The sequence below is a fragment of the Agelaius phoeniceus genome, chromosome 1 (genome assembly GCF_051311805.1).
Source record: "Agelaius phoeniceus isolate bAgePho1 chromosome 1, bAgePho1.hap1, whole genome shotgun sequence".
In the NCBI taxonomy this organism is placed as follows: Eukaryota; Metazoa; Chordata; class Aves; order Passeriformes; family Icteridae; genus Agelaius; species Agelaius phoeniceus.
In genome coordinates this window covers 124,721,010-124,739,308 of record NC_135265.1, presented here as the reverse complement: position 1 = coordinate 124,739,308, position 18,299 = coordinate 124,721,010, and the positions used below count along the sequence as shown (strand labels likewise).

Genomic DNA, 18,299 nt, shown 5'->3' with positions numbered 1-18,299 from the left:
TTAGGAATGGGATCAATAAGGACTCTCCATATGAACTGTAGACATCTCTATGTGAATTATCCTGCAACTCAAGGCATGATAACTCCCAAACAAAGCCATCTTTAGCAAACTACTCAATGGAGCAGTAATTTCAACATCAAGTGATTTGCATTAAGGTCCAGTCAGGTGCAGGTTTTGGTTTTGAGCGGAAGTCTATCTGACAAATATGACCACCTCAATCGTGTTTAAAAACAGTACATTTGTACATAGTTAAAAAGCTTTGTATCAGTTCCAGTGCATTTAGAAGTTCTGGGGTTTTTTACTTCACAGTTATGGATTCAAGATTTACCCTAAGGTTTTGCTCTTACACAATATGCTTTATAAATAGGAGAGATCCATGAGATGACTATAAGGTTAACAGACACTGTGTACTCCTCTAGCACAAACATGGAGAATGGGACAACCTCCAGTACAATATCCAGGCACAGGCCCACATGACAAAGATGTTAGATGACAAAAGGTACCATCTGCATTCAGCTCTCCTGAAAATAATTTTTTCATTCTTTTGTTATCATTGTTTGCCCTCCATAGGCCATAGAGTCAATTCAGCAAAATAATTCAGCCCATGCTGGGATAGGATTGTGCAGGTCTCTGTTGAGAGTATGAGAATTATGCCGTGTTGGAAGAGGTGCAGGAGCATTGCAAAGACTGCAGCATGTTGCTAAGCATCACTGAATATTTGACAAGGATTATTTGGCTAATCCTCCCTTTCCTGAAAACACCTTGGTAGTGGGCCAAGAACAAACTTTATGCCAACTTTGTCCTTTGAGACTAAGATAGCCCACAGACAGTTCCTAGAACTGAAGTTTTGGCTCCAAGTGATCCCAAAAGGAAATTCAGCAGCCCAAAATAATCAATGTGTACCATAACCCAGTTACAAGTGGAGCTGTTTTATTCCTATTTAAATATTTTTTTAGTGCATTCAGGATTCTTCTATAATTTATTTTAAAATGCATACAACTGCACTGGAGTTGCAAAGAGATGAACAAAGACAATCCTCTCCTCTAGGGATGATTTTTAAGAGAAACAGTGATTCTCTTTTCAACTTGGCAATGTGGAAAACCAGCTCTGAGTCAGGGATGTTGTCTTCTGCTTTGGGAATAATTCTTCCACTGGTTTTTGAGTGTTCTATAGACTCTATGATTTTACAGCAAGATTTTTGCAAGTAGTCCCAATTAGAATTTCTGAAATACACATACCGATGTGGATTTGATTTGAAAAATTGGGTCTGTTCTCCACAGTGTGAGGAGTGGAGCGATAATAGGAAGAATGATGTGGCAAACATAATTATCCGAGCAAACATTACTGATATTAGAGTAATTTTTGCATCAGTGCCAACATCAAGCTGTTTTCTATCTATTAAATGGTGATTTTTATGAGAAATTTGATGTGAGAGATGTCCCATGGACAATGGAATTTTTTTCCATAGAGTGAACTAAAAATGTTCATTCAAACAGTTATTTTTTTCAAAGTTTTTCTAGAAAGTAAATTTGAATTAAAACCATTTGATTCCTTAATTCTTGCCACAGGAGAAATTTTTTACTGTTATCCCTGGATTCATGTTCAGTTTTTCACCCAAGGGCAAATGGATGAAGTAGTTTCCAGATTACTACAGAGTTAGTAAGAAACAGTTGGTCATTTCTCAGATTTCAGTTTCTATCTATCCAAGATCTCTCTGTGCGGTATTTAAGTGTTTTAAACCAGAATTGGGAGAAAGCTTGGAAGGCAGGGTCATGGCTAGCTCTCAGTTGCATGGTTAGCTCTCACTTCTGCTTCACAGAATGACCAGACCTCTCATATGCAATGTACTGAGAATGTAATGGGAACCAACAGCATCACAGTAAAGTCCAACTGCTGCACTACTGATTCTTGCTTTATTTTTGGCTCAATTTACAGTGAAAACCATTCTCCAGGTATGAAGCCAAATGGCAGAAATAGGCACAGAACAGGAGAGGCAACCGGTATTTCTGCATCCCACAAATGAGCTCTAAAGAGGCACTTGATAAGCCAGTATTTCCTTTAGTACTATATTTCAAAAATACTATAGATTAGGACATAAGGGAAAATTAGGTGGGGAAAAAATGTCTGCTTTGTGGGTCTAGAGTAATTTAGTAGGTTTCACACCACCACGGATGCAGTCAAGGTACCCTTCTTCAGCACCTCTGAGGCTTGACTCACAAAATACTTGTTGCAGGCAGGTAGGTGTTATGTCTCCAGGGGAGTAAATGAGATGGAGCTGGAGTATACAAAACCTTGTAAATCAGTGTCTAAATGGAAATTCAGGAGGTGTTAAACATCATTATATGATCACCACAGCATGCAGTGTTCGAGTGTTTGTAGGTTCTTTTCAATGTCCATTCTAGATATAAACCAAATAGATCTGTGCTCCCTATGATCCAGGGAAATGGCCTGTTTGGCTGGGAGCCATCTAGAGTAGATTTCTGAAGAGGCAGGCAATTCCTCTGCTTGGCTTGTCACCAGTATTTTGTCCTCCCAGTGGTTTGAGACTTTAAAAGGTTCTTTCTACTGCAGGTCCTAAGTCCAGTACCCTCTTTTAAAGGTACTACCTCATAGCTTTCCTTTAAAGACTGTTTTCATGGTTCTGCTGTTCTCTTTCTTCCCTACATTTCCCTGTCCCTGAGCCTGAGTGGATTCTGATTGCATCCTTCATCTTTCTGGAGAGTGCTCTGTGCTTAAGACTGGAGGTTATGTCTGCCCTAAATGGAATGAGGCAAAAAGAGGGGAAGAGAAGTTTTTCAATTTTAAGGAAGACAGACTGAAGAAGAGATGCAAATGAATGAGATGCTTTTGACTTTGGTACTGGACTCTTTCAAGGCTGAAAGTGAAAGCAATGTTTTTTTCATCACTATGGAGATGAACAAGATATTTCCTTGACTCCATTATGCTTATGGCACTTGAAAATTCTGGAGTGTTTATTCCTTTCTATGAAGAACTTCAAGGAATAGCTTTGCAGATTATCACATCAGGCTATGAAATCATCTACAAAGAATGGTGCTAGATCTTCTAAAGGTGATTCATCTAAAGGTGATGAATCTCTGAAAGGTGTACCCTGCTTACTAAATGAGTTTGAGGAGACTTTGTCTATGTGGTTTTCTTCAGAATCTTTATTATGAAAAACAGAGGAACATTTTGTTGTTTATCATCTTGCCATAGTTGTGTCATAATTTACAAAGATGCATGCATATTGTAATTACCTGTCTTAGATATTGAGCTGCTTTTGGAAGTCTTTTTTGGTTTGGGTGGAATTTTCTGTTTTAGCAGACAAGAACATGATTTTGTTCTGATACAGTAACCATAATTCTAACATAAAAGGCTTTTACTTATGTAGCAGCTGCAGAATGCTAATGTAGCTGTTAGATATCTCTTTTCTATTGATTGTCCTGTTTGAATAAACACTTAATATTTAATGCCAAATCTGACAAAAATTAAGAGGATCAGTGTGAACAGCATCTATTTAGTAAATACCATTTTTTACTTTCATTTGTTTGCCACTTGTAAGGGGCATCTGAAAAAAATTCAAGTTTTCAGAACACTGCTAGAAGAAGCTAGAGGTTATGACCTACTTATTCTTAAAACATGTCCTGTAGAGGAGGGACTTTGTGAATGTCTCTGTGAAGGATGCAGTCCAGATCATTTGCTAGTGAGTAAAACCCAGAGGAGTGAATGTTTGTACTTTGGTCAGAGAAAAAAACAAAAGCAATTCAAACAAAACTGGCTAAGAAAAACATGTTTACTGGATTTCCTCTGGTTTGCCTCCTTCTTTTTTTCTCATTTCTTCCTCTTACTTTTCTCCACGTTGCCTAAATACTTGCTTTACCCTTGTTTTGAACTGGGATGTCCCACAGAGCACAAAATTTGTTTTCAAATACAGGCAGTTTCAGCAGATAATGGGTAGATCTGTGTGATGTTTGATGGATTTGAATACAAAACAGGAGAAGATCTGTATCTAGGCATAACTGAATCATCAACATGCCTGTGAAGATCTCTCCCATAAACAAAGCAGTGACAGAGAAGGAGCTGGTGCTTAATCCAAAACAGTTCAGGGATCCTTAGTGCAAACAAAGACTGATTTGAAAAATGTGGTCAATAGGCTTGGGTTATATAAAAATGCAGCCTTTCCAGGAAGAAAAGAAGAAAGAAAAGAAAAGAAAAGAAAAGAAAAGAAAAGAAAAGAAAAGAAAAGAAAAGAAAAGAAAAGAAAAGAAAAGAAAAGAAAAGAAAAGAAAAGAAAAAGAGAAAAGAAAAGAGAAAAGAAAAAATCTTTAGCAACTGGGTAACTGGAGCAAAGGGTGTAAAACCAATGTTTAGTATAAGCCTCTGTCTTCTAAGGAGAGAAAATGCATTCAAAGATATATTTGTATGGATAAAAGATGCCTCTGCAAAAAGTTACTGATTAAGTGGAATTTTAATTACTCTAAACTGCTAGAAATCTGAACTTCAGAACTGATCTGAGACCTAGGGAAAGAAACGAGTTTGCAAAAGAGAGAAGCTTACCCTGGAGTGCTTAAGAACAAGTGATTACACTCAAGTCAGAAACAAGATGGTCCTGTACAATAGGGAATAGAATAAAAATATTTTATTTCCATTCCTGCACAACAGGGAATAGAAATAAAAATATTTCAAAGGAAAGGACCTCAGATGAAGCCACTAATATCTATAATTCTTTCAGAAATTTGTGAATGACAAGAGATAATTAGGAGATTTATAGTCAAAATCTGTGTTTGTTTAAAGTCGAGGATTACATCAATATTTCTTTTCCTTCTTTTTGGATTTAACTTTGGAGAAAGTTCTTAGAGTCTGTTTTTAATTCTCTTTTTTCCTCTGCTTAGGGAAGACTGAATTTTACTGCTTTAAACTCTGATTGGCCAATGTTGTTCTGAGCCATTTTTGATTTTTTGCGTTATTAAAGGGAACCTTTAATCCCAACTTAAACCAAATGAAATTATTATTTCAAAATCATTTAAAAAACTAACCACAGATGAATGGCTGTGCTTCTTACCTTGTTTCAAACATTTCAGACATGAACCCTTCTTGCTGCAGGGTAACCCCCTCCTCCTCCCAGCCTGCATCCATGAAGAAACTGCATCCATGAGTCCCAGAAACTGCATCCATGAGTCCCAGCATCTATCAATAAAGGAAGGACTTTTAAGGGAAAAAAAAACAACCCCAAACTCATTGTAACAGAGGTCTGGGATACTATCTCAGTATAACTACTCTCCTGTTAACAAAGCTGACCTAGTGGCAAAGTTAGATCCCTAAAATTCTGCAGATTCAGTTCTCCACAGATTGAACAATGAGATCACACCCTGAGCAGATAGGAAGTCTACCAGACAAGAGAACATTAATTTTAGCTCACTCCAATACCTGATAGGCCCATAAGCCATTTCCCAATGCTCTCTGCATCCCTCCCTTCATGACTTCCCTTTAATCAATTCAAACTTAGGGCAAACTCCTCTACCATAAAAGTCAATGAGGTTTTGTCAGGAGAACTAATCTCACCTTCAGGCCTTCCTTTGATTTCTGTGTTTCTTTTTGTCTCATTTGTGTTTTGTCTCAAAGCATACAGTGGCAGCATGTCAGTCCATCCATTAGAAAGTTTCCTTTACATGTTCTGGTGCCATAGTTTTTAGGATTTAGAAACTATGAACATAAAACTGAAACAACTGTGAGAGTAAGCTAGGCCCAGAAAATATCTGTTGTGTGAAAATATTTTCAAGAGTAATTGCATCTTTATTTCTATTCCATCTCTACTCACAGGACCTTGAGAACCCTTCTGCTTCTGATAGGAGAAAGGGGAGTCATGACTGTTGCTCTCTGATGCATAGCAAATATAGTTTCATAATCAGATTCTAAAAGGTATTGATAAGTCTTGAAATTGAGCAGAGGAAAATAAAAATGTGTAGAAAATATTCTTCATAGTTGCAGCAAGAGTTATTGCTTGAAAAGACACAAAAAAGATGTGGGTGAAATGCCACAGACCTAGAGGCCTGTGAGACTCAGGGAATGTGTAGAACTTTGGTATGATCAATTGAGAAATCAACATACCAAACTCTGGATATGATAGTTAGACTTAGATGAGGAATAAAATAAGGTGTGGATCTGACTATTCTACTCTACCAGCTTGAATAAACCCCTGAATCCTGAGAAACGTTGATCACAAGGGTACATTTTAATGTCTTTATTAATGATACTCACTATTCTTTCTCCTTTGAGTTTCTTCATATCACCAAAAGATAGTGTAAATGTATATCACTCACAGAATAGAATTTAAGAATTGAAAGAATTTAAGAATAGAAGTACCTCTCTCTTCCCTTTGCAAAGATTTTTTGACAAGTTGAGGAATTTTCAGAAATTTTCTCTGGAAAATAAGCTTTATGATTAATTTTTTCTGCAAAACTACAAAGTTCCTGTCTCAAAATACCATGGTTTTTTTCCTTATTTTTAACTTTTTCCTGCAAATTTTCTACATTTTCTTTTCTGTGGTAGCAAAATAGTCCCATATTGCTGTCCCACTACAAGCCCTCAGTGATATTTCACTGACTGGCATGAAATCACACGATTGCACTAAGTTCTTTGATTCTCTGATCCTTTTTATTCATAGAAGAATAACACCTATAAAACAAATCTCCATATGGATCTTTTGTGACTAGATGATTGATTCAGGATTCATTTGTTTTATTTGCTATACTGGGCAAAGTTCTTTCTGAAGACTATTGAAGGAGATTAAAAATAATAACATAAAATTGTGAAGTATTGCACTCATTCACATAGTGACCTGGATCATTCTTAAGGTATACCACAGATTTGCTAGTTTTTTAAACTGTGATTTGTTTGTTTGTATTTTTGCTTCTTTGGAGCTTGTTTTGGTTGGTTACAATACAAAGAAGTGAAGGACATGAATTCTGAAAAAAAATGTTTTTAATAGATAAAGGAAGAATAACAGTGGCTTGAGTAATATAGTAGAATTGTGTATATATCTGAGTAGCAGGAGCACCAAAATTTTCAAAAAAAATGTTAAAAAAAGAAAGTTGCTATTGAAATATTTTCTCTAAGATTGCATTAGATAAATTTGGCAATGGACAATAAAGAGGTAAGTTTTATTTCCATTCCTTTTCAGTGCAAAAAGGTTGATGGGATCATGAACGTGCTCTGTGACAGTGAGCATAAGGAAGAAGCTAACTGATCTCCCTTGATTGTGAACTACCATTTATTGATTCCTTGAGCCCTAGAGAACTTTCTACAGCCTTCAGTGTGACCTCCAAGCTGTGTTTGCAGGACAAAGGGAATGTTATCCACAAAGAGTGCTGGGCTGGGGAGCCAGTTGCCTAAACTGTTCAGTAGGAAAGAGTAAGGACAAAGGGAAATCTTAAATCTTTGCATACAGTGATATTCCAGGCACCTGGCACAGCACTACTGAAACTTGGAAATTTGGATCTGTGGTAAGAGTAACCAAGAAAACAACGTCCTTAAATAATTGTAATGCAATATTTTTGTGGACCTAGTCCATAGACAGAAAATCAAAACAAATTTGGAAGTTCTTGACTAAGGAATATCATGACTTAAAGAATTACTGTCACCACTACGTATTGGTCAGATCTGACTCTATACCTTGCCCCCACATCATCATAAGATGGTACAGAGGCTTATTTTAATCAGATTTGGTGAAATATGAGAAGTCACTGCATCTTGAAAAACTAGGAAAAGGTTTGCTTCTACATATACCAAATATGTAGAGAGATAACACATTTATTTGGATCAGGACTTCTACAAATGCAAATGATATGAATTTGCATAGATAGTTACTCAATTTTATAGAGCTGTAAGCTGTGAAAAAATGTAACAGAAAAGTTAATAGAAGCATTTAATAAAGGACAGTGAGCAGGCACCATAAATCTAAGCAGAATTAGACGTCAGAGAAATGTAGGCAACAGCTCTTCTATACAGGAAATATTCCTTAGCTGCAGGACATATAATAATGCTATTATGCATCAAATGGCTCATACACATCCTAAAAAATCACCAGCAAGTTTATACTAATGTGAATTTCAGGACAGTTTGGAAAATTCTGGTAGGATTTGCAAGGATTCTGAGAGCCCAAAGTCAATGGTTTAGATTCACATCTATTAGGATTGCAGGTGTCTAATTTTTAAGGTAGAACACCAGGAATGGGAAAAGCTCCTCTATGATTTCCAGCTATCCATGAAGTGCTCCCTTGCATTTCATTCACACATGAGGAGGGCTTCATTGCATTTTTGCCTCCTTTGTGCAGAGATGTATTCTGCCTTCCTTGTAGGGGGTTTGGCAGAGAAATCAAACCTCAGTCAAGCAGAAATTGAGCCCATGGGGATTCCTAGAAGATGCTTCACTGACAGCTTTGAAAACTGATGATGGAAGAATAACCCTCTTGTGACAAGTATTTTCAATTTCAGGTTATCTGTGGTGTGAAAATGCAGAGCTTGGATGCCAAAATATAAGACCAGACAGAACGCCTGTCCTTTTGCCCACAGAATTTCATAAAAAAGCCATTAAGACCAGAACTCAATTGCAAGTGGAGGCACTTTCCTGTGTTTCCTGTCAGGTCTGAAACCTTTTTTTTTGTCCAAAAAAGACATGAGGCCATTCACCTGGCAGGACCTTTGCTTGTAGTTGAGGTTCTGTCTGTTGCTTCATAAAGTTTGGAGGAAACCATTATAGGATCTTTACAATAAAATGTCCCTGCAGTAAGATATTTTATTACCTGAGGGCCTAATTATTATTTTTTTTTTAATTCTTGAAATGAATAACACTCCCATTGGCATTAGCTGGGCTCCTACCTGAGCAGAAATTGAATTTGAACTTTTGAGTGTGATCCACAAATAATATTGAGCACATTGAGAAGGAAGGAAATGCTTATTACAATAATGCACAACTTGTGCAGTTTCATCTCTCCCTGTGTCTTCATAGGTGTGCACAATTCTAGGACACACATGAACGCACACACTCAGAGTGGAAAAATATTTTATGTAACTTTTCCTCAATATTTATAAAAAGTTTCCCATTCTATCATACATATACTTTTCCTTTCCTTACTGCTTAAAAGTTCCTCAAAACTTTTTTTCCTTTTTGAAGCTCTTTTTATATCTTCTCTCAATTTTACTGCCCAAAAGCAAACAAGCACAGTAATTTTAATCTTTGAAATGACATCTCAATTTAGTTTGGGAAATGTTAAGCATGGCCTTCTCTATTGTCTTTCTTTGGATTTCCTTCAAATGACCCACTGGGGAGGGCTTGGGCTTTTTGAGGTGGACTCTTGTTGTCTGCTCATGGCCCAACAGGATCAGCAGTGGCCCCAGAGTAGATGACCTCACCAAGTCCAGGCCTTCTCCACATAGGTCCTGATTTCCACAGAAGCGGGGGTTTATAAGTATTCATCATCCTTTATGATAGATAATGTTCTATGCATGTCAGATCATTCAGTGAACCCCCTGATGGGTGATGGGAGGAAGGAAATCAGGTTGAATTATTATAAAGGCTTTGTTTAAGCAGACATAAGGACATTTGGGAGGCATAGAAAATGCATGTGATGATGAGAAAATTTAACTTGACTTATTAGTTAAAAAAAGCAATCCTCCACTTTATTTTTTCACAACAGTCTAAAGTTTACAGCTAGAAGAAGGTATTCGTTACAATATGCATCAAAGGGTTCTTGCTATAATGAAAGGTAAAAAATAAATTATTCTATGATCACATTCAACATTTTTGCTTTATTCATGTTATCATTAGAGATTCCTTCTCAGGCAGCTAGATATTGATGATAGTTGTGAATATTTGATGCACTTTAGTAATTTGAGTTGGAGATGTGAATAAGAAATTAATTGAAAAGTAGTATTATTCAAATTGAAAAATGTTTATCTAATATGCAAGAATCATCCTGTGATTACAATATCAATATACAGTTCAGCATTGTTAGGTGATTTCATTTGCTAGTGGTTGCCATGTCCTTAAAGGTAATAAAGGGTATCTGAATACCTGTGGGCAGAGTCTCAGCAGAGTACAGTCATTGAGACAATGGTTCTTATCTCTGGAGGATGATTATCCCAAGATTCAACCTGGATCTGAATGAGGGTCAAAGATTTTATTTCCTTACGTTTATCATTGGAACAAGAAATTAAAGAGGTTGATCAAAATATTGTAGAGGTGGATACTTTTTTGTTGATACTATGTCTAATGTTAATTTTGTAATGGAGGAGTTGGATTTTCTACTGGTCTAAAATGATAAATCACCATCAAATCTTACCTGATCAAGGAATTCATCCCTGTGTATTCAAGCTGGGCACATTCTAAAATTGCTATCTTTTGATTCTAATTATTCCTAACTAATGTAAGGTAGTCAGTTCTAAAGTATTTCAGCTGAAAAAGCTTATTTGTTTTTGCTGCTCAAGACACACTCAGATCCTGTCATCACTCTTGGTTCAGCACAGCAGTTTCAAGGAAAGTACAGGTCTGTATTATTCATCTTTCTTCTTAGAGAGGGAAAAAAGGAGCTTTTTTTTTTTTTAAAGATAAAATATCCAATGTACTTTTGTTGTGGTCGAAAATGACGTGGCAGTGTTTTTTCTCTTTCCTCTCTATTATAAAGATTGACATGCTCATTTTCTTGCAAAAAAGGCATAGTTTCAGTAAATTAATCTGTTTTTAAAAATCATACACTCATCACCATTCTGCTCTAGGAGCAGCGAACATTAAACTTTCATTATTTCTATTAGCAGAACACATATAATGCACTTCAGAAATACAATTAGCCACCAAGTCTGGCTGACAGCTGTGCAGGTGATTGTAGCCATTGTGAGTGTAAGAAGTGAATGTAGCTCTTGGTAACAGGTATCTTTGACAATGGAGGAATCTCTGCAGTGAAGTAGGAAAATTGTCTGCAAGTTAAATAACTTCTGTTTTCACGAGTCACCAGGCATATTTGCAAGTGTATGTTACTTAGTAATCCAAACTAAAAACACCAGAATGAGCCAGCATTTTTAATGAGACAATCTTTTAATAAGAATGTCAAAAATGAAAAGCAGATTTTCATAGGTCTTCAGATTAATATATAATCATTTGGGAAAAGAATTATACTGTGTATCTATTCTAAATAGAAACATTTCCCTTGTAACTAGCTTGTCCTGGTAAATGTGGACCAAAGCCAGTTTGCAAATAAACACAAGCTGGGTGGCAGACTGGAAGGAGCAAAATGGGTTATGACATTCAGTTGTTGGTTATTTGAGGTGACAATTATATGCCTTTCCATAATGCCCCTCCCCATAAGTATTTCATAGGCCTCTATATTAAAATCACTGTTTGTTACCATCCAATGTTTCTGAGTGGAGTATATTTTAGTGCCTCCCTTCTACGTGGCATAGAAATCCTTCTCTAGATGCTGGTGTAAATGCATTGCACACGTGTTATTGACTTCCCAGAAATGGCTCCATCAGGACAAGCTGGTTTTGGCTCCTAAGTGATCCTGGCTGTGTTGTGTGTGTCTGCCTGGGCTGGCAGTAGTGACACAACATCATGAACAAAGTGCCTTTCCACACTGCAAAGGCCAAAAGAGGTCTGGACAGTCTGTTTGTTTGTCTGTCTCATTCTATTTGTTTGTCTGACATCTGTGCACATCTACAGAACTGTCAAGATTCCTGGAGAACACAAGTCTATGTATTTCCCATTTTTTATTGTGGAATGGACTGCTGAGTGGGCTGCCATAAGCTGCCTCCAAGACAAAGGAGCTCTGAGCAAACAACCCTACTGCATGCTCTTGCTTTAATGGTGTGATTTAGCCCCTCAGGATTTGTTAAGAGAGAAATTTAGGAGTTTAAACAGTAACTGATAAAACTCAGAAACAAGTTTTATCTTGCTGAAAGAGTTTTAACTTGTGGATTAACTTCAAAGTTTCATTGTTTTATCTGTCTAGTAACTATCTTTTACTTTGTAAATATCTGTGAAACAAACATATTTGGGTATTGAAAAAGGTCTTTGTGTGCATATTTGTAGTATATCTGCATGTCTGTATTTTTTTGTCTCTAATATCTGTTTGGTTCTTTTTATAGTGTTTATGTATTGCTCTTTGCTATTAGCATTTGAAGACCTTTCAGCATTAACTTTTAAATGGAATCACAGGTCATTTATCTTGGAATGTGTGCTGAGAAGTAATCAATCGTAGCATCACTTTATTGATGGTGTTTTGAAAGTCTTCCAGAAAAACTCTTTGCCTTGTTCTGTAGTTCATTCTGATGGGATTGATTTATGCTAAATATATGTCCTTGGGTTCCACAAGAGCTGCATTTTAGTGGTTGGCATCTTCCTATTCTTCTTTGGCAGTAATAATAATAAAAAAAAAGGATTATGTTGCTCATTAAAATACTACAGCCATTAGCAGAATTTAATTATTCAGAGAAGTACAACGGAGCCATTAATAAGACACTGTAATGACGTGAAACACCACCCACAAAACAGGAACATTCTTATACTCCCATGCAGATTTCACAGACTGAAGCCTTGTTTGTTATAAGAAAGGAAAATATTGAACAAAAAATCTGCTCAATTACAAAGCAAAAGTGATTTAAAATTAAGAGAGGAAATAAAATTTGTGAAAGAGGGTGGAATAGTAAAATATGGTGTTCTTCTCGTATTATTTTATATGTAACTTTCATTAATCCCATGGCAGAAAAATTTCCAGAGGCAAGATAGACCTTTGTAAGCCTCAGGTTAAGGTTTCCCTCTTTAAAGAGTGAATACCAATGAACTCTAGACAAAATTTTAAAAAGAACAATTAAAATAATCAATATGACAAAGCAAATGTATGCAGAATAGCTGCAAATGGTTTATTGGAATAACAGTGCAATTGCATTTAAAAACCTAGAGACATCTCTGGGGAGACAAACCTGGGTCAGATGTAAAAAGATACAAAATTTTAAATTATTTTCAAGTATTTAATGAAACCTCTCAACTGAAACGGGCTTGCTAAATTATTTATTGAAAAATCTAATTAGTACATGTAGCTCTTAGAGCTTGGATTTAGTCTTTCTGAAGTGACCCATATATCTCTCAGAGAACAGGATATCAGAAGAATTCCAAAGATTGCAGAAATTGCTAAGAGGTATTAAAGAAGCAATTTCATCTTTCCATGTAATATCAGTTGCATAATTTTCCTCTGATCTACATTATGGAGGAAATAATAAATGCTGTATATTAAGAGACAAAAAATAAATCTACTTTATCTTGTTCCATGAATGCTCAGGCTTCTGAAATTCATGAAGGACAAAACACTTTCAAGAAACCAATACTAGGGATCACTGACTTCCTCCTCTACATATGTTTTGACATGAAGTCATGTTTTTCTAACTACAATTTGTAGACAGAAGTTTCTCACTTTCTGAAAGCATAAGTTCAAGCAGGACACTGGGCAGCTTTTCCTGGTGTTGGACTTGGTCTCCTGGAAGGTGCTGTGGTGTGTGCAATGCCAGTAAGAGGGAGGCACCCACCATTAGTCATGATGCCTGGAACATTTTGGTATTGCTTGACAGAGGATTAGAACTCTGCTTGAAGAAGGTGATTTTCTTCATGAAAACTGGACTTGTTGTGCTGCCTTTTCCACTCCCTTTCCTGGGGAAAAATATGAGTATATGTGCTTGCAAGAAGGCAAGAAAGGGAGGAAATACTCTGAAAAATAACAATTAGTTGGAACAACGACACTTGTCAGAGGTGAGTTCTGGGAAAGAATCTGAAAAAGGTAAAAAAGCTGAAATGGTCGAGCAGAGGTTTTTCTATAATCCAGTGAATCATAATTTAAGACATTAATTACCAGTGAGAAAATGAGACAATAGAAAGAGAAAAATGGTTGGTTATGTTTAAATCACTGAGTCACATTCAAGCATCATAATCACCAGTAAGTTACAGGTTAAAGAAAATACTGAATTTCCAAGATATCTATAGAGGCAGTGCTATTATTTACAAAAGAGATTTTTTTGTTTTTTGCTCTTAGAAATTTGCCTATTTTAATGATAGATTCCCTTATTAGCAATCTGAACAGGATTTTCCTCAGTTATAGGAAGTCCCTGTACCAGAACAGATTTAAAAATTACAAAGAAAGATTCAGCAGCTTAAAAATGTAGTTACATCTCTCAAAGACTACAAAACCAAGGGGTTTTAAAAATTAGTTCTGTTGGAGCTGTGAAGGGAGTGTGGGGACTCATGTCCCTGTTATCCCTTGGGGAGATCTGGAGGCATGGGAGTGTGCTGAGAATGGGCTGCAGCATTTTGAAATTGGGCAGCATTTGCAAGAGGTTATTTCAGAGAGAAAGTAGGCAGGATTTAGAACAGGGAATGTGCCTATGTCCCTTGCCTTCAGAGACTGCTAAAAATAGGTCTCCTTAGGTGTTAGTATAATATACTTTATAAATCAGGGTGGGGTACTGAATGCAGGATGACTGGAAAGGGAAAATATTTCTCAATCCTTACCTTTTTTTGTGCTTGCATGCAGATTATCCAGCCTGTTCTACCACCAGTCAGAAGAGGAACAGAGAAAATGTGTCTCTGGAGCTCACTGCTGTGCATGGACTGAGAAGGGAAGGGAGCACATGCCACTGCCATATAGAAACACAGAGAGAACGAGAGGGAAAGCTCCTGCAGCACCTAGAGGAAATATAGCTGTCCCAGAATACAGAAATGTACTTTTCAGGGAAAAAATATATATACTTTTAAAAGTCAGGTTGGAAAAGATTAATACAGTGAAGATGGAAGATTAATACAGTGCCCTCAGCATGCTGCTGCCAATGGGCTGTGCTACAGAACACCATTTACCTCTGCTTCCCTCTTGTTTGCTATTGCAGGTGTACTGTTGTGCCTGCATTTTCATATCCTGTCTTTAACATAATTTATCTGATTTTATCTCATTATTTTTTCATATTAGTCCCAGGAAGTGCATTAACTGCCCTGCTGGTTTAATATTTCCTCTGTGCTACAGGAAGACAATTTTCAATATTTTGTGCAAAGATTAAAACATTCACTCAAAGTTCTTGCTCATATTTATTAAAGGACAGTATTTCTCTCACCTGTACAGTGGTGGCAATTTTTCCTAGAAATACATCTTCCATTTGGGAAATCTTCACTTCTAGTACAATAAATGCACTGACAGCCACCATAAAGTATGAACAAGACAGATACCAAGTGAGGGAAAACTATAAGAGGCCAGGTATTGTTTTTAATTTAAGGAGACAGACTGTGGTTATTAACATCTTCTAAATCCCAGTAAAAGCTCATTATGCCCAGTTAGTTACAGTGTAGCTCACTTTCCATTCTCTTTAGAAATGCAGTAATCCAGATATTAAAGGATCCATTCTTCCATGTGCTAAGGAAATTTAAGCAAGAAAGTGAAGGGGCTGACGGTTATTAGCACTAGTGTTGACATTTAAGAATTCAAGAGTCTCTCTGAGGAGCTGAACCTGTGTCAATTGTGAAAGGAAAGGGGATTGCGAAATAATTTCATTCCTATAATGAAATCGCTGACATGAAATCTCCCAGTTGCTGAATTATTTAGAGGAGGAAAACGTAGTAAGTAAAATCTGCTTTTGTCACAGCTAAAATAATTGCTTCTGTATTTTCTACTTCTACATTTTTCTCTGGAGGCTTTTTATATCCACAAGTAACAGGTGGACTTTCACCACATATGGGCTTTTAGCAATTTCTTTTATGAAGTAAGTAATACAGAAGGAAATAATTAAGATAGCCAACAGATTAAACCTGGGATGCAATGCCCAGTAGCAGCAGCCACTTAATCTTTTTGGGCATGTACATTTTATATGAAGGAGACCTTTGAGGAGTTCTCATATTGACCTGTGTGAGTGTCTCAGACAAAGTTCTTCTCTTTTTGAACTCACACAGACCAGATGGGCCTTGCCATAGGACTTTCAAATAAAAAAATAAAGTCCAAGTCCACACTAGGGCAAGTTGAAATGTCAGAGCAGAGCTCATGCTTTTAAATGTGTTAAGTTTTTTAAATGCCTCTTTTGTTTAGTCAGGTTTTGCCTAATTGTAGGTTGTGGGTGTAATTTCCTTGTGGTGATTTGGTTATAGCACAGACAGAGCCTCCTGAAGGCTTTTTTCCAAGTTGGAAAATGATTTCACTGCAGTCACACATATTTAAGTTCAGCTGCTTTCCAGAATTTATGTAGTTTGACCGGAACAATGGCAAAACCCAATTATTGCAAGATCCCTTTTACACTTAACGTGACACTGAGGGGTAACAATTGCTTCTGCCCATATATGTTTGCAAATAAATATTGATTGTGCATTTGCTTTTTGTGTTCAAGCATCTGTGTTTATTACTCACTCAATTTGCAATTTTCCTCCACTTTATGCTAACAATTTTCTTCAGTGTAGTACAGCAGACAAATCTTTTTTAATGTGGTTTTCCATCTCCTGGGCAACATTCACCCCTTTACACCCTCACACCTCAGAATCTCGACTTTTTCATTTCAAGACCTAACTCCTCAACTTTCTGCTGGCTTTTATTCTGTCTCTATAAAGCCTTATTGCACATCTAACTCTTACAGTGTCATTTCTTTTCCCTAGTGGTTAACCAAAAGATTTTCAGTGGAACTGCAGCAAATAATGAACAGTAAACATTTCTGGGTATATAATGAGAATATGGATATTTAAATGGGACTGAGCATTCAGAGATAAATAAATAATAAAGTTAACTCTTGGCATAATTCTGGCAGTGAGGGAGCTTTTGCAAGGTATGACTCCAGCTATTCAAAAAAGAAGGGAGCACTGATATGGAAAATTGCAAAACATTGATGGCCAATCGTTTGTCATTTCTGATAAGCTATATATCATAGTTATAATTTTAAAAAGTAGTAAAAATGATTCATATTATGCTTCTTCTCACATATTCCTTTGGTGTGAAGATGGGGAGAAGAAAAGGCCTTGACCCTGTGTAAGCACTGCTCAGTTATCGCTAAAACATCCCTGTGTTATCAAGCACAGATCCCTCTGTTTCCAACACAAATCCAAAATGTAGCCCCATACTAGCTACTGTGGAGAAAATTAACTCTACCCTAGCCAAAACCAGCACATAGGTATTCTCTCTCAGTCAAAGAAATAATGCTTCAAAGAAGCATTCTGAAGAGGAAGTTGCACTGAGTAAAAGGTTTGCTGTGACAGATGAGCTGATGTGGAAAGCAAGGTGGTCAGAGATTATGAAGAAGACAGCATTCTCCTCAATTAGCCTAGACTGCAAATAAACTGCAGAAATTCCTCTGTTAATGTTTTTGTTTTTTATGACCAAAAAAAAAAAATCTTTTGTTTAAAGGTTTGGTGATGATTCTGCAATAGACTTTCAGGAAGGGATTAGGATAAAAAAGAAATTTTCTTTAGATGGAGATTTGTAAGTTCAGGAGATTTTAGAATGAGACTGGATGTAGTGAGCCAGACTGTTCTTTCCAGTCCTGTTTGGTTATGCAGCTGCTGTTTACCCTCTTACCAAATATTTCTTGTTTGTCCTGTGGAATTAAAGACAGTTACCTGACTGCTTGTCTTTAATTCTCATGTCTTAAATGACGGCCATTTCTTAAGTCTGAAATGTCTTCAACACTTTAATGAATCTAAAAGGCTCTTGCAGAACTGAGACAACCAGGAGGCATTTCATTTCATGCTCAGGTGTGTTGAAGATGGTAATGTATGAAAAGTTTAAACTGCTACAGTTTTTCTTCCTGTTTTTTACTCTTGTTAATATGAGAGAGATTATTTATAGACTATTTCTTAGCATCAGTGTGTGGCCTCACATCACCATTTGGCTTTCTTACAATGTCTGAAGTGGTGAAGGTTGTTCAAGTAGACCAGTCAATGATTTGTGATTTACAATCTCTTTTTCCTTGAAGTGATATGCCAGGGTAATACAGCATAACAGCTCCCTCATACCCTGCTTTAATCATTACTTGATGTTGCATGAAGTCATAGTAACAAGAAGTCCAAATTCAATATCTGTTGGCTTCCTCATAGCATACTAAGTGGCTGATGATTTTTAGCTGTTAGAAGTTCTTTTCTTTTTTCTCCACAAGCTAGAAGCTTTTCAGATTCTTTGTTCTAAATATTTGTGGTTTGGGACATTGACATTTCCAGCTTCACATTTGATCTGATGTGACTGACTATAATGTGGATCTGGCTTTGTGACTGAACTGGTGGCCTAAAATTAATTTTTAATGAGTGAAATG

At 36.6% G+C, this 18,299-nt stretch overlaps 1 long non-coding RNA gene across 1 annotated transcript in view; it reads left to right on the top strand.

The window, feature by feature from the left end:
• The window catches only part of LOC143696127 (uncharacterized), a 105,495-nt gene extending 88,905 nt beyond the window's left edge, over nucleotides 1-16,590 (top strand). Inside the window, exon 5 of the long non-coding RNA XR_013185539.1 lies at nucleotides 14,567-16,590. This is a non-coding gene — a long non-coding RNA (uncharacterized LOC143696127). The remainder of the gene's footprint in view (nucleotides 1-14,566) is intronic.
• The last annotated feature ends 1,709 nt before the right edge of the window (nucleotides 16,591-18,299 follow it).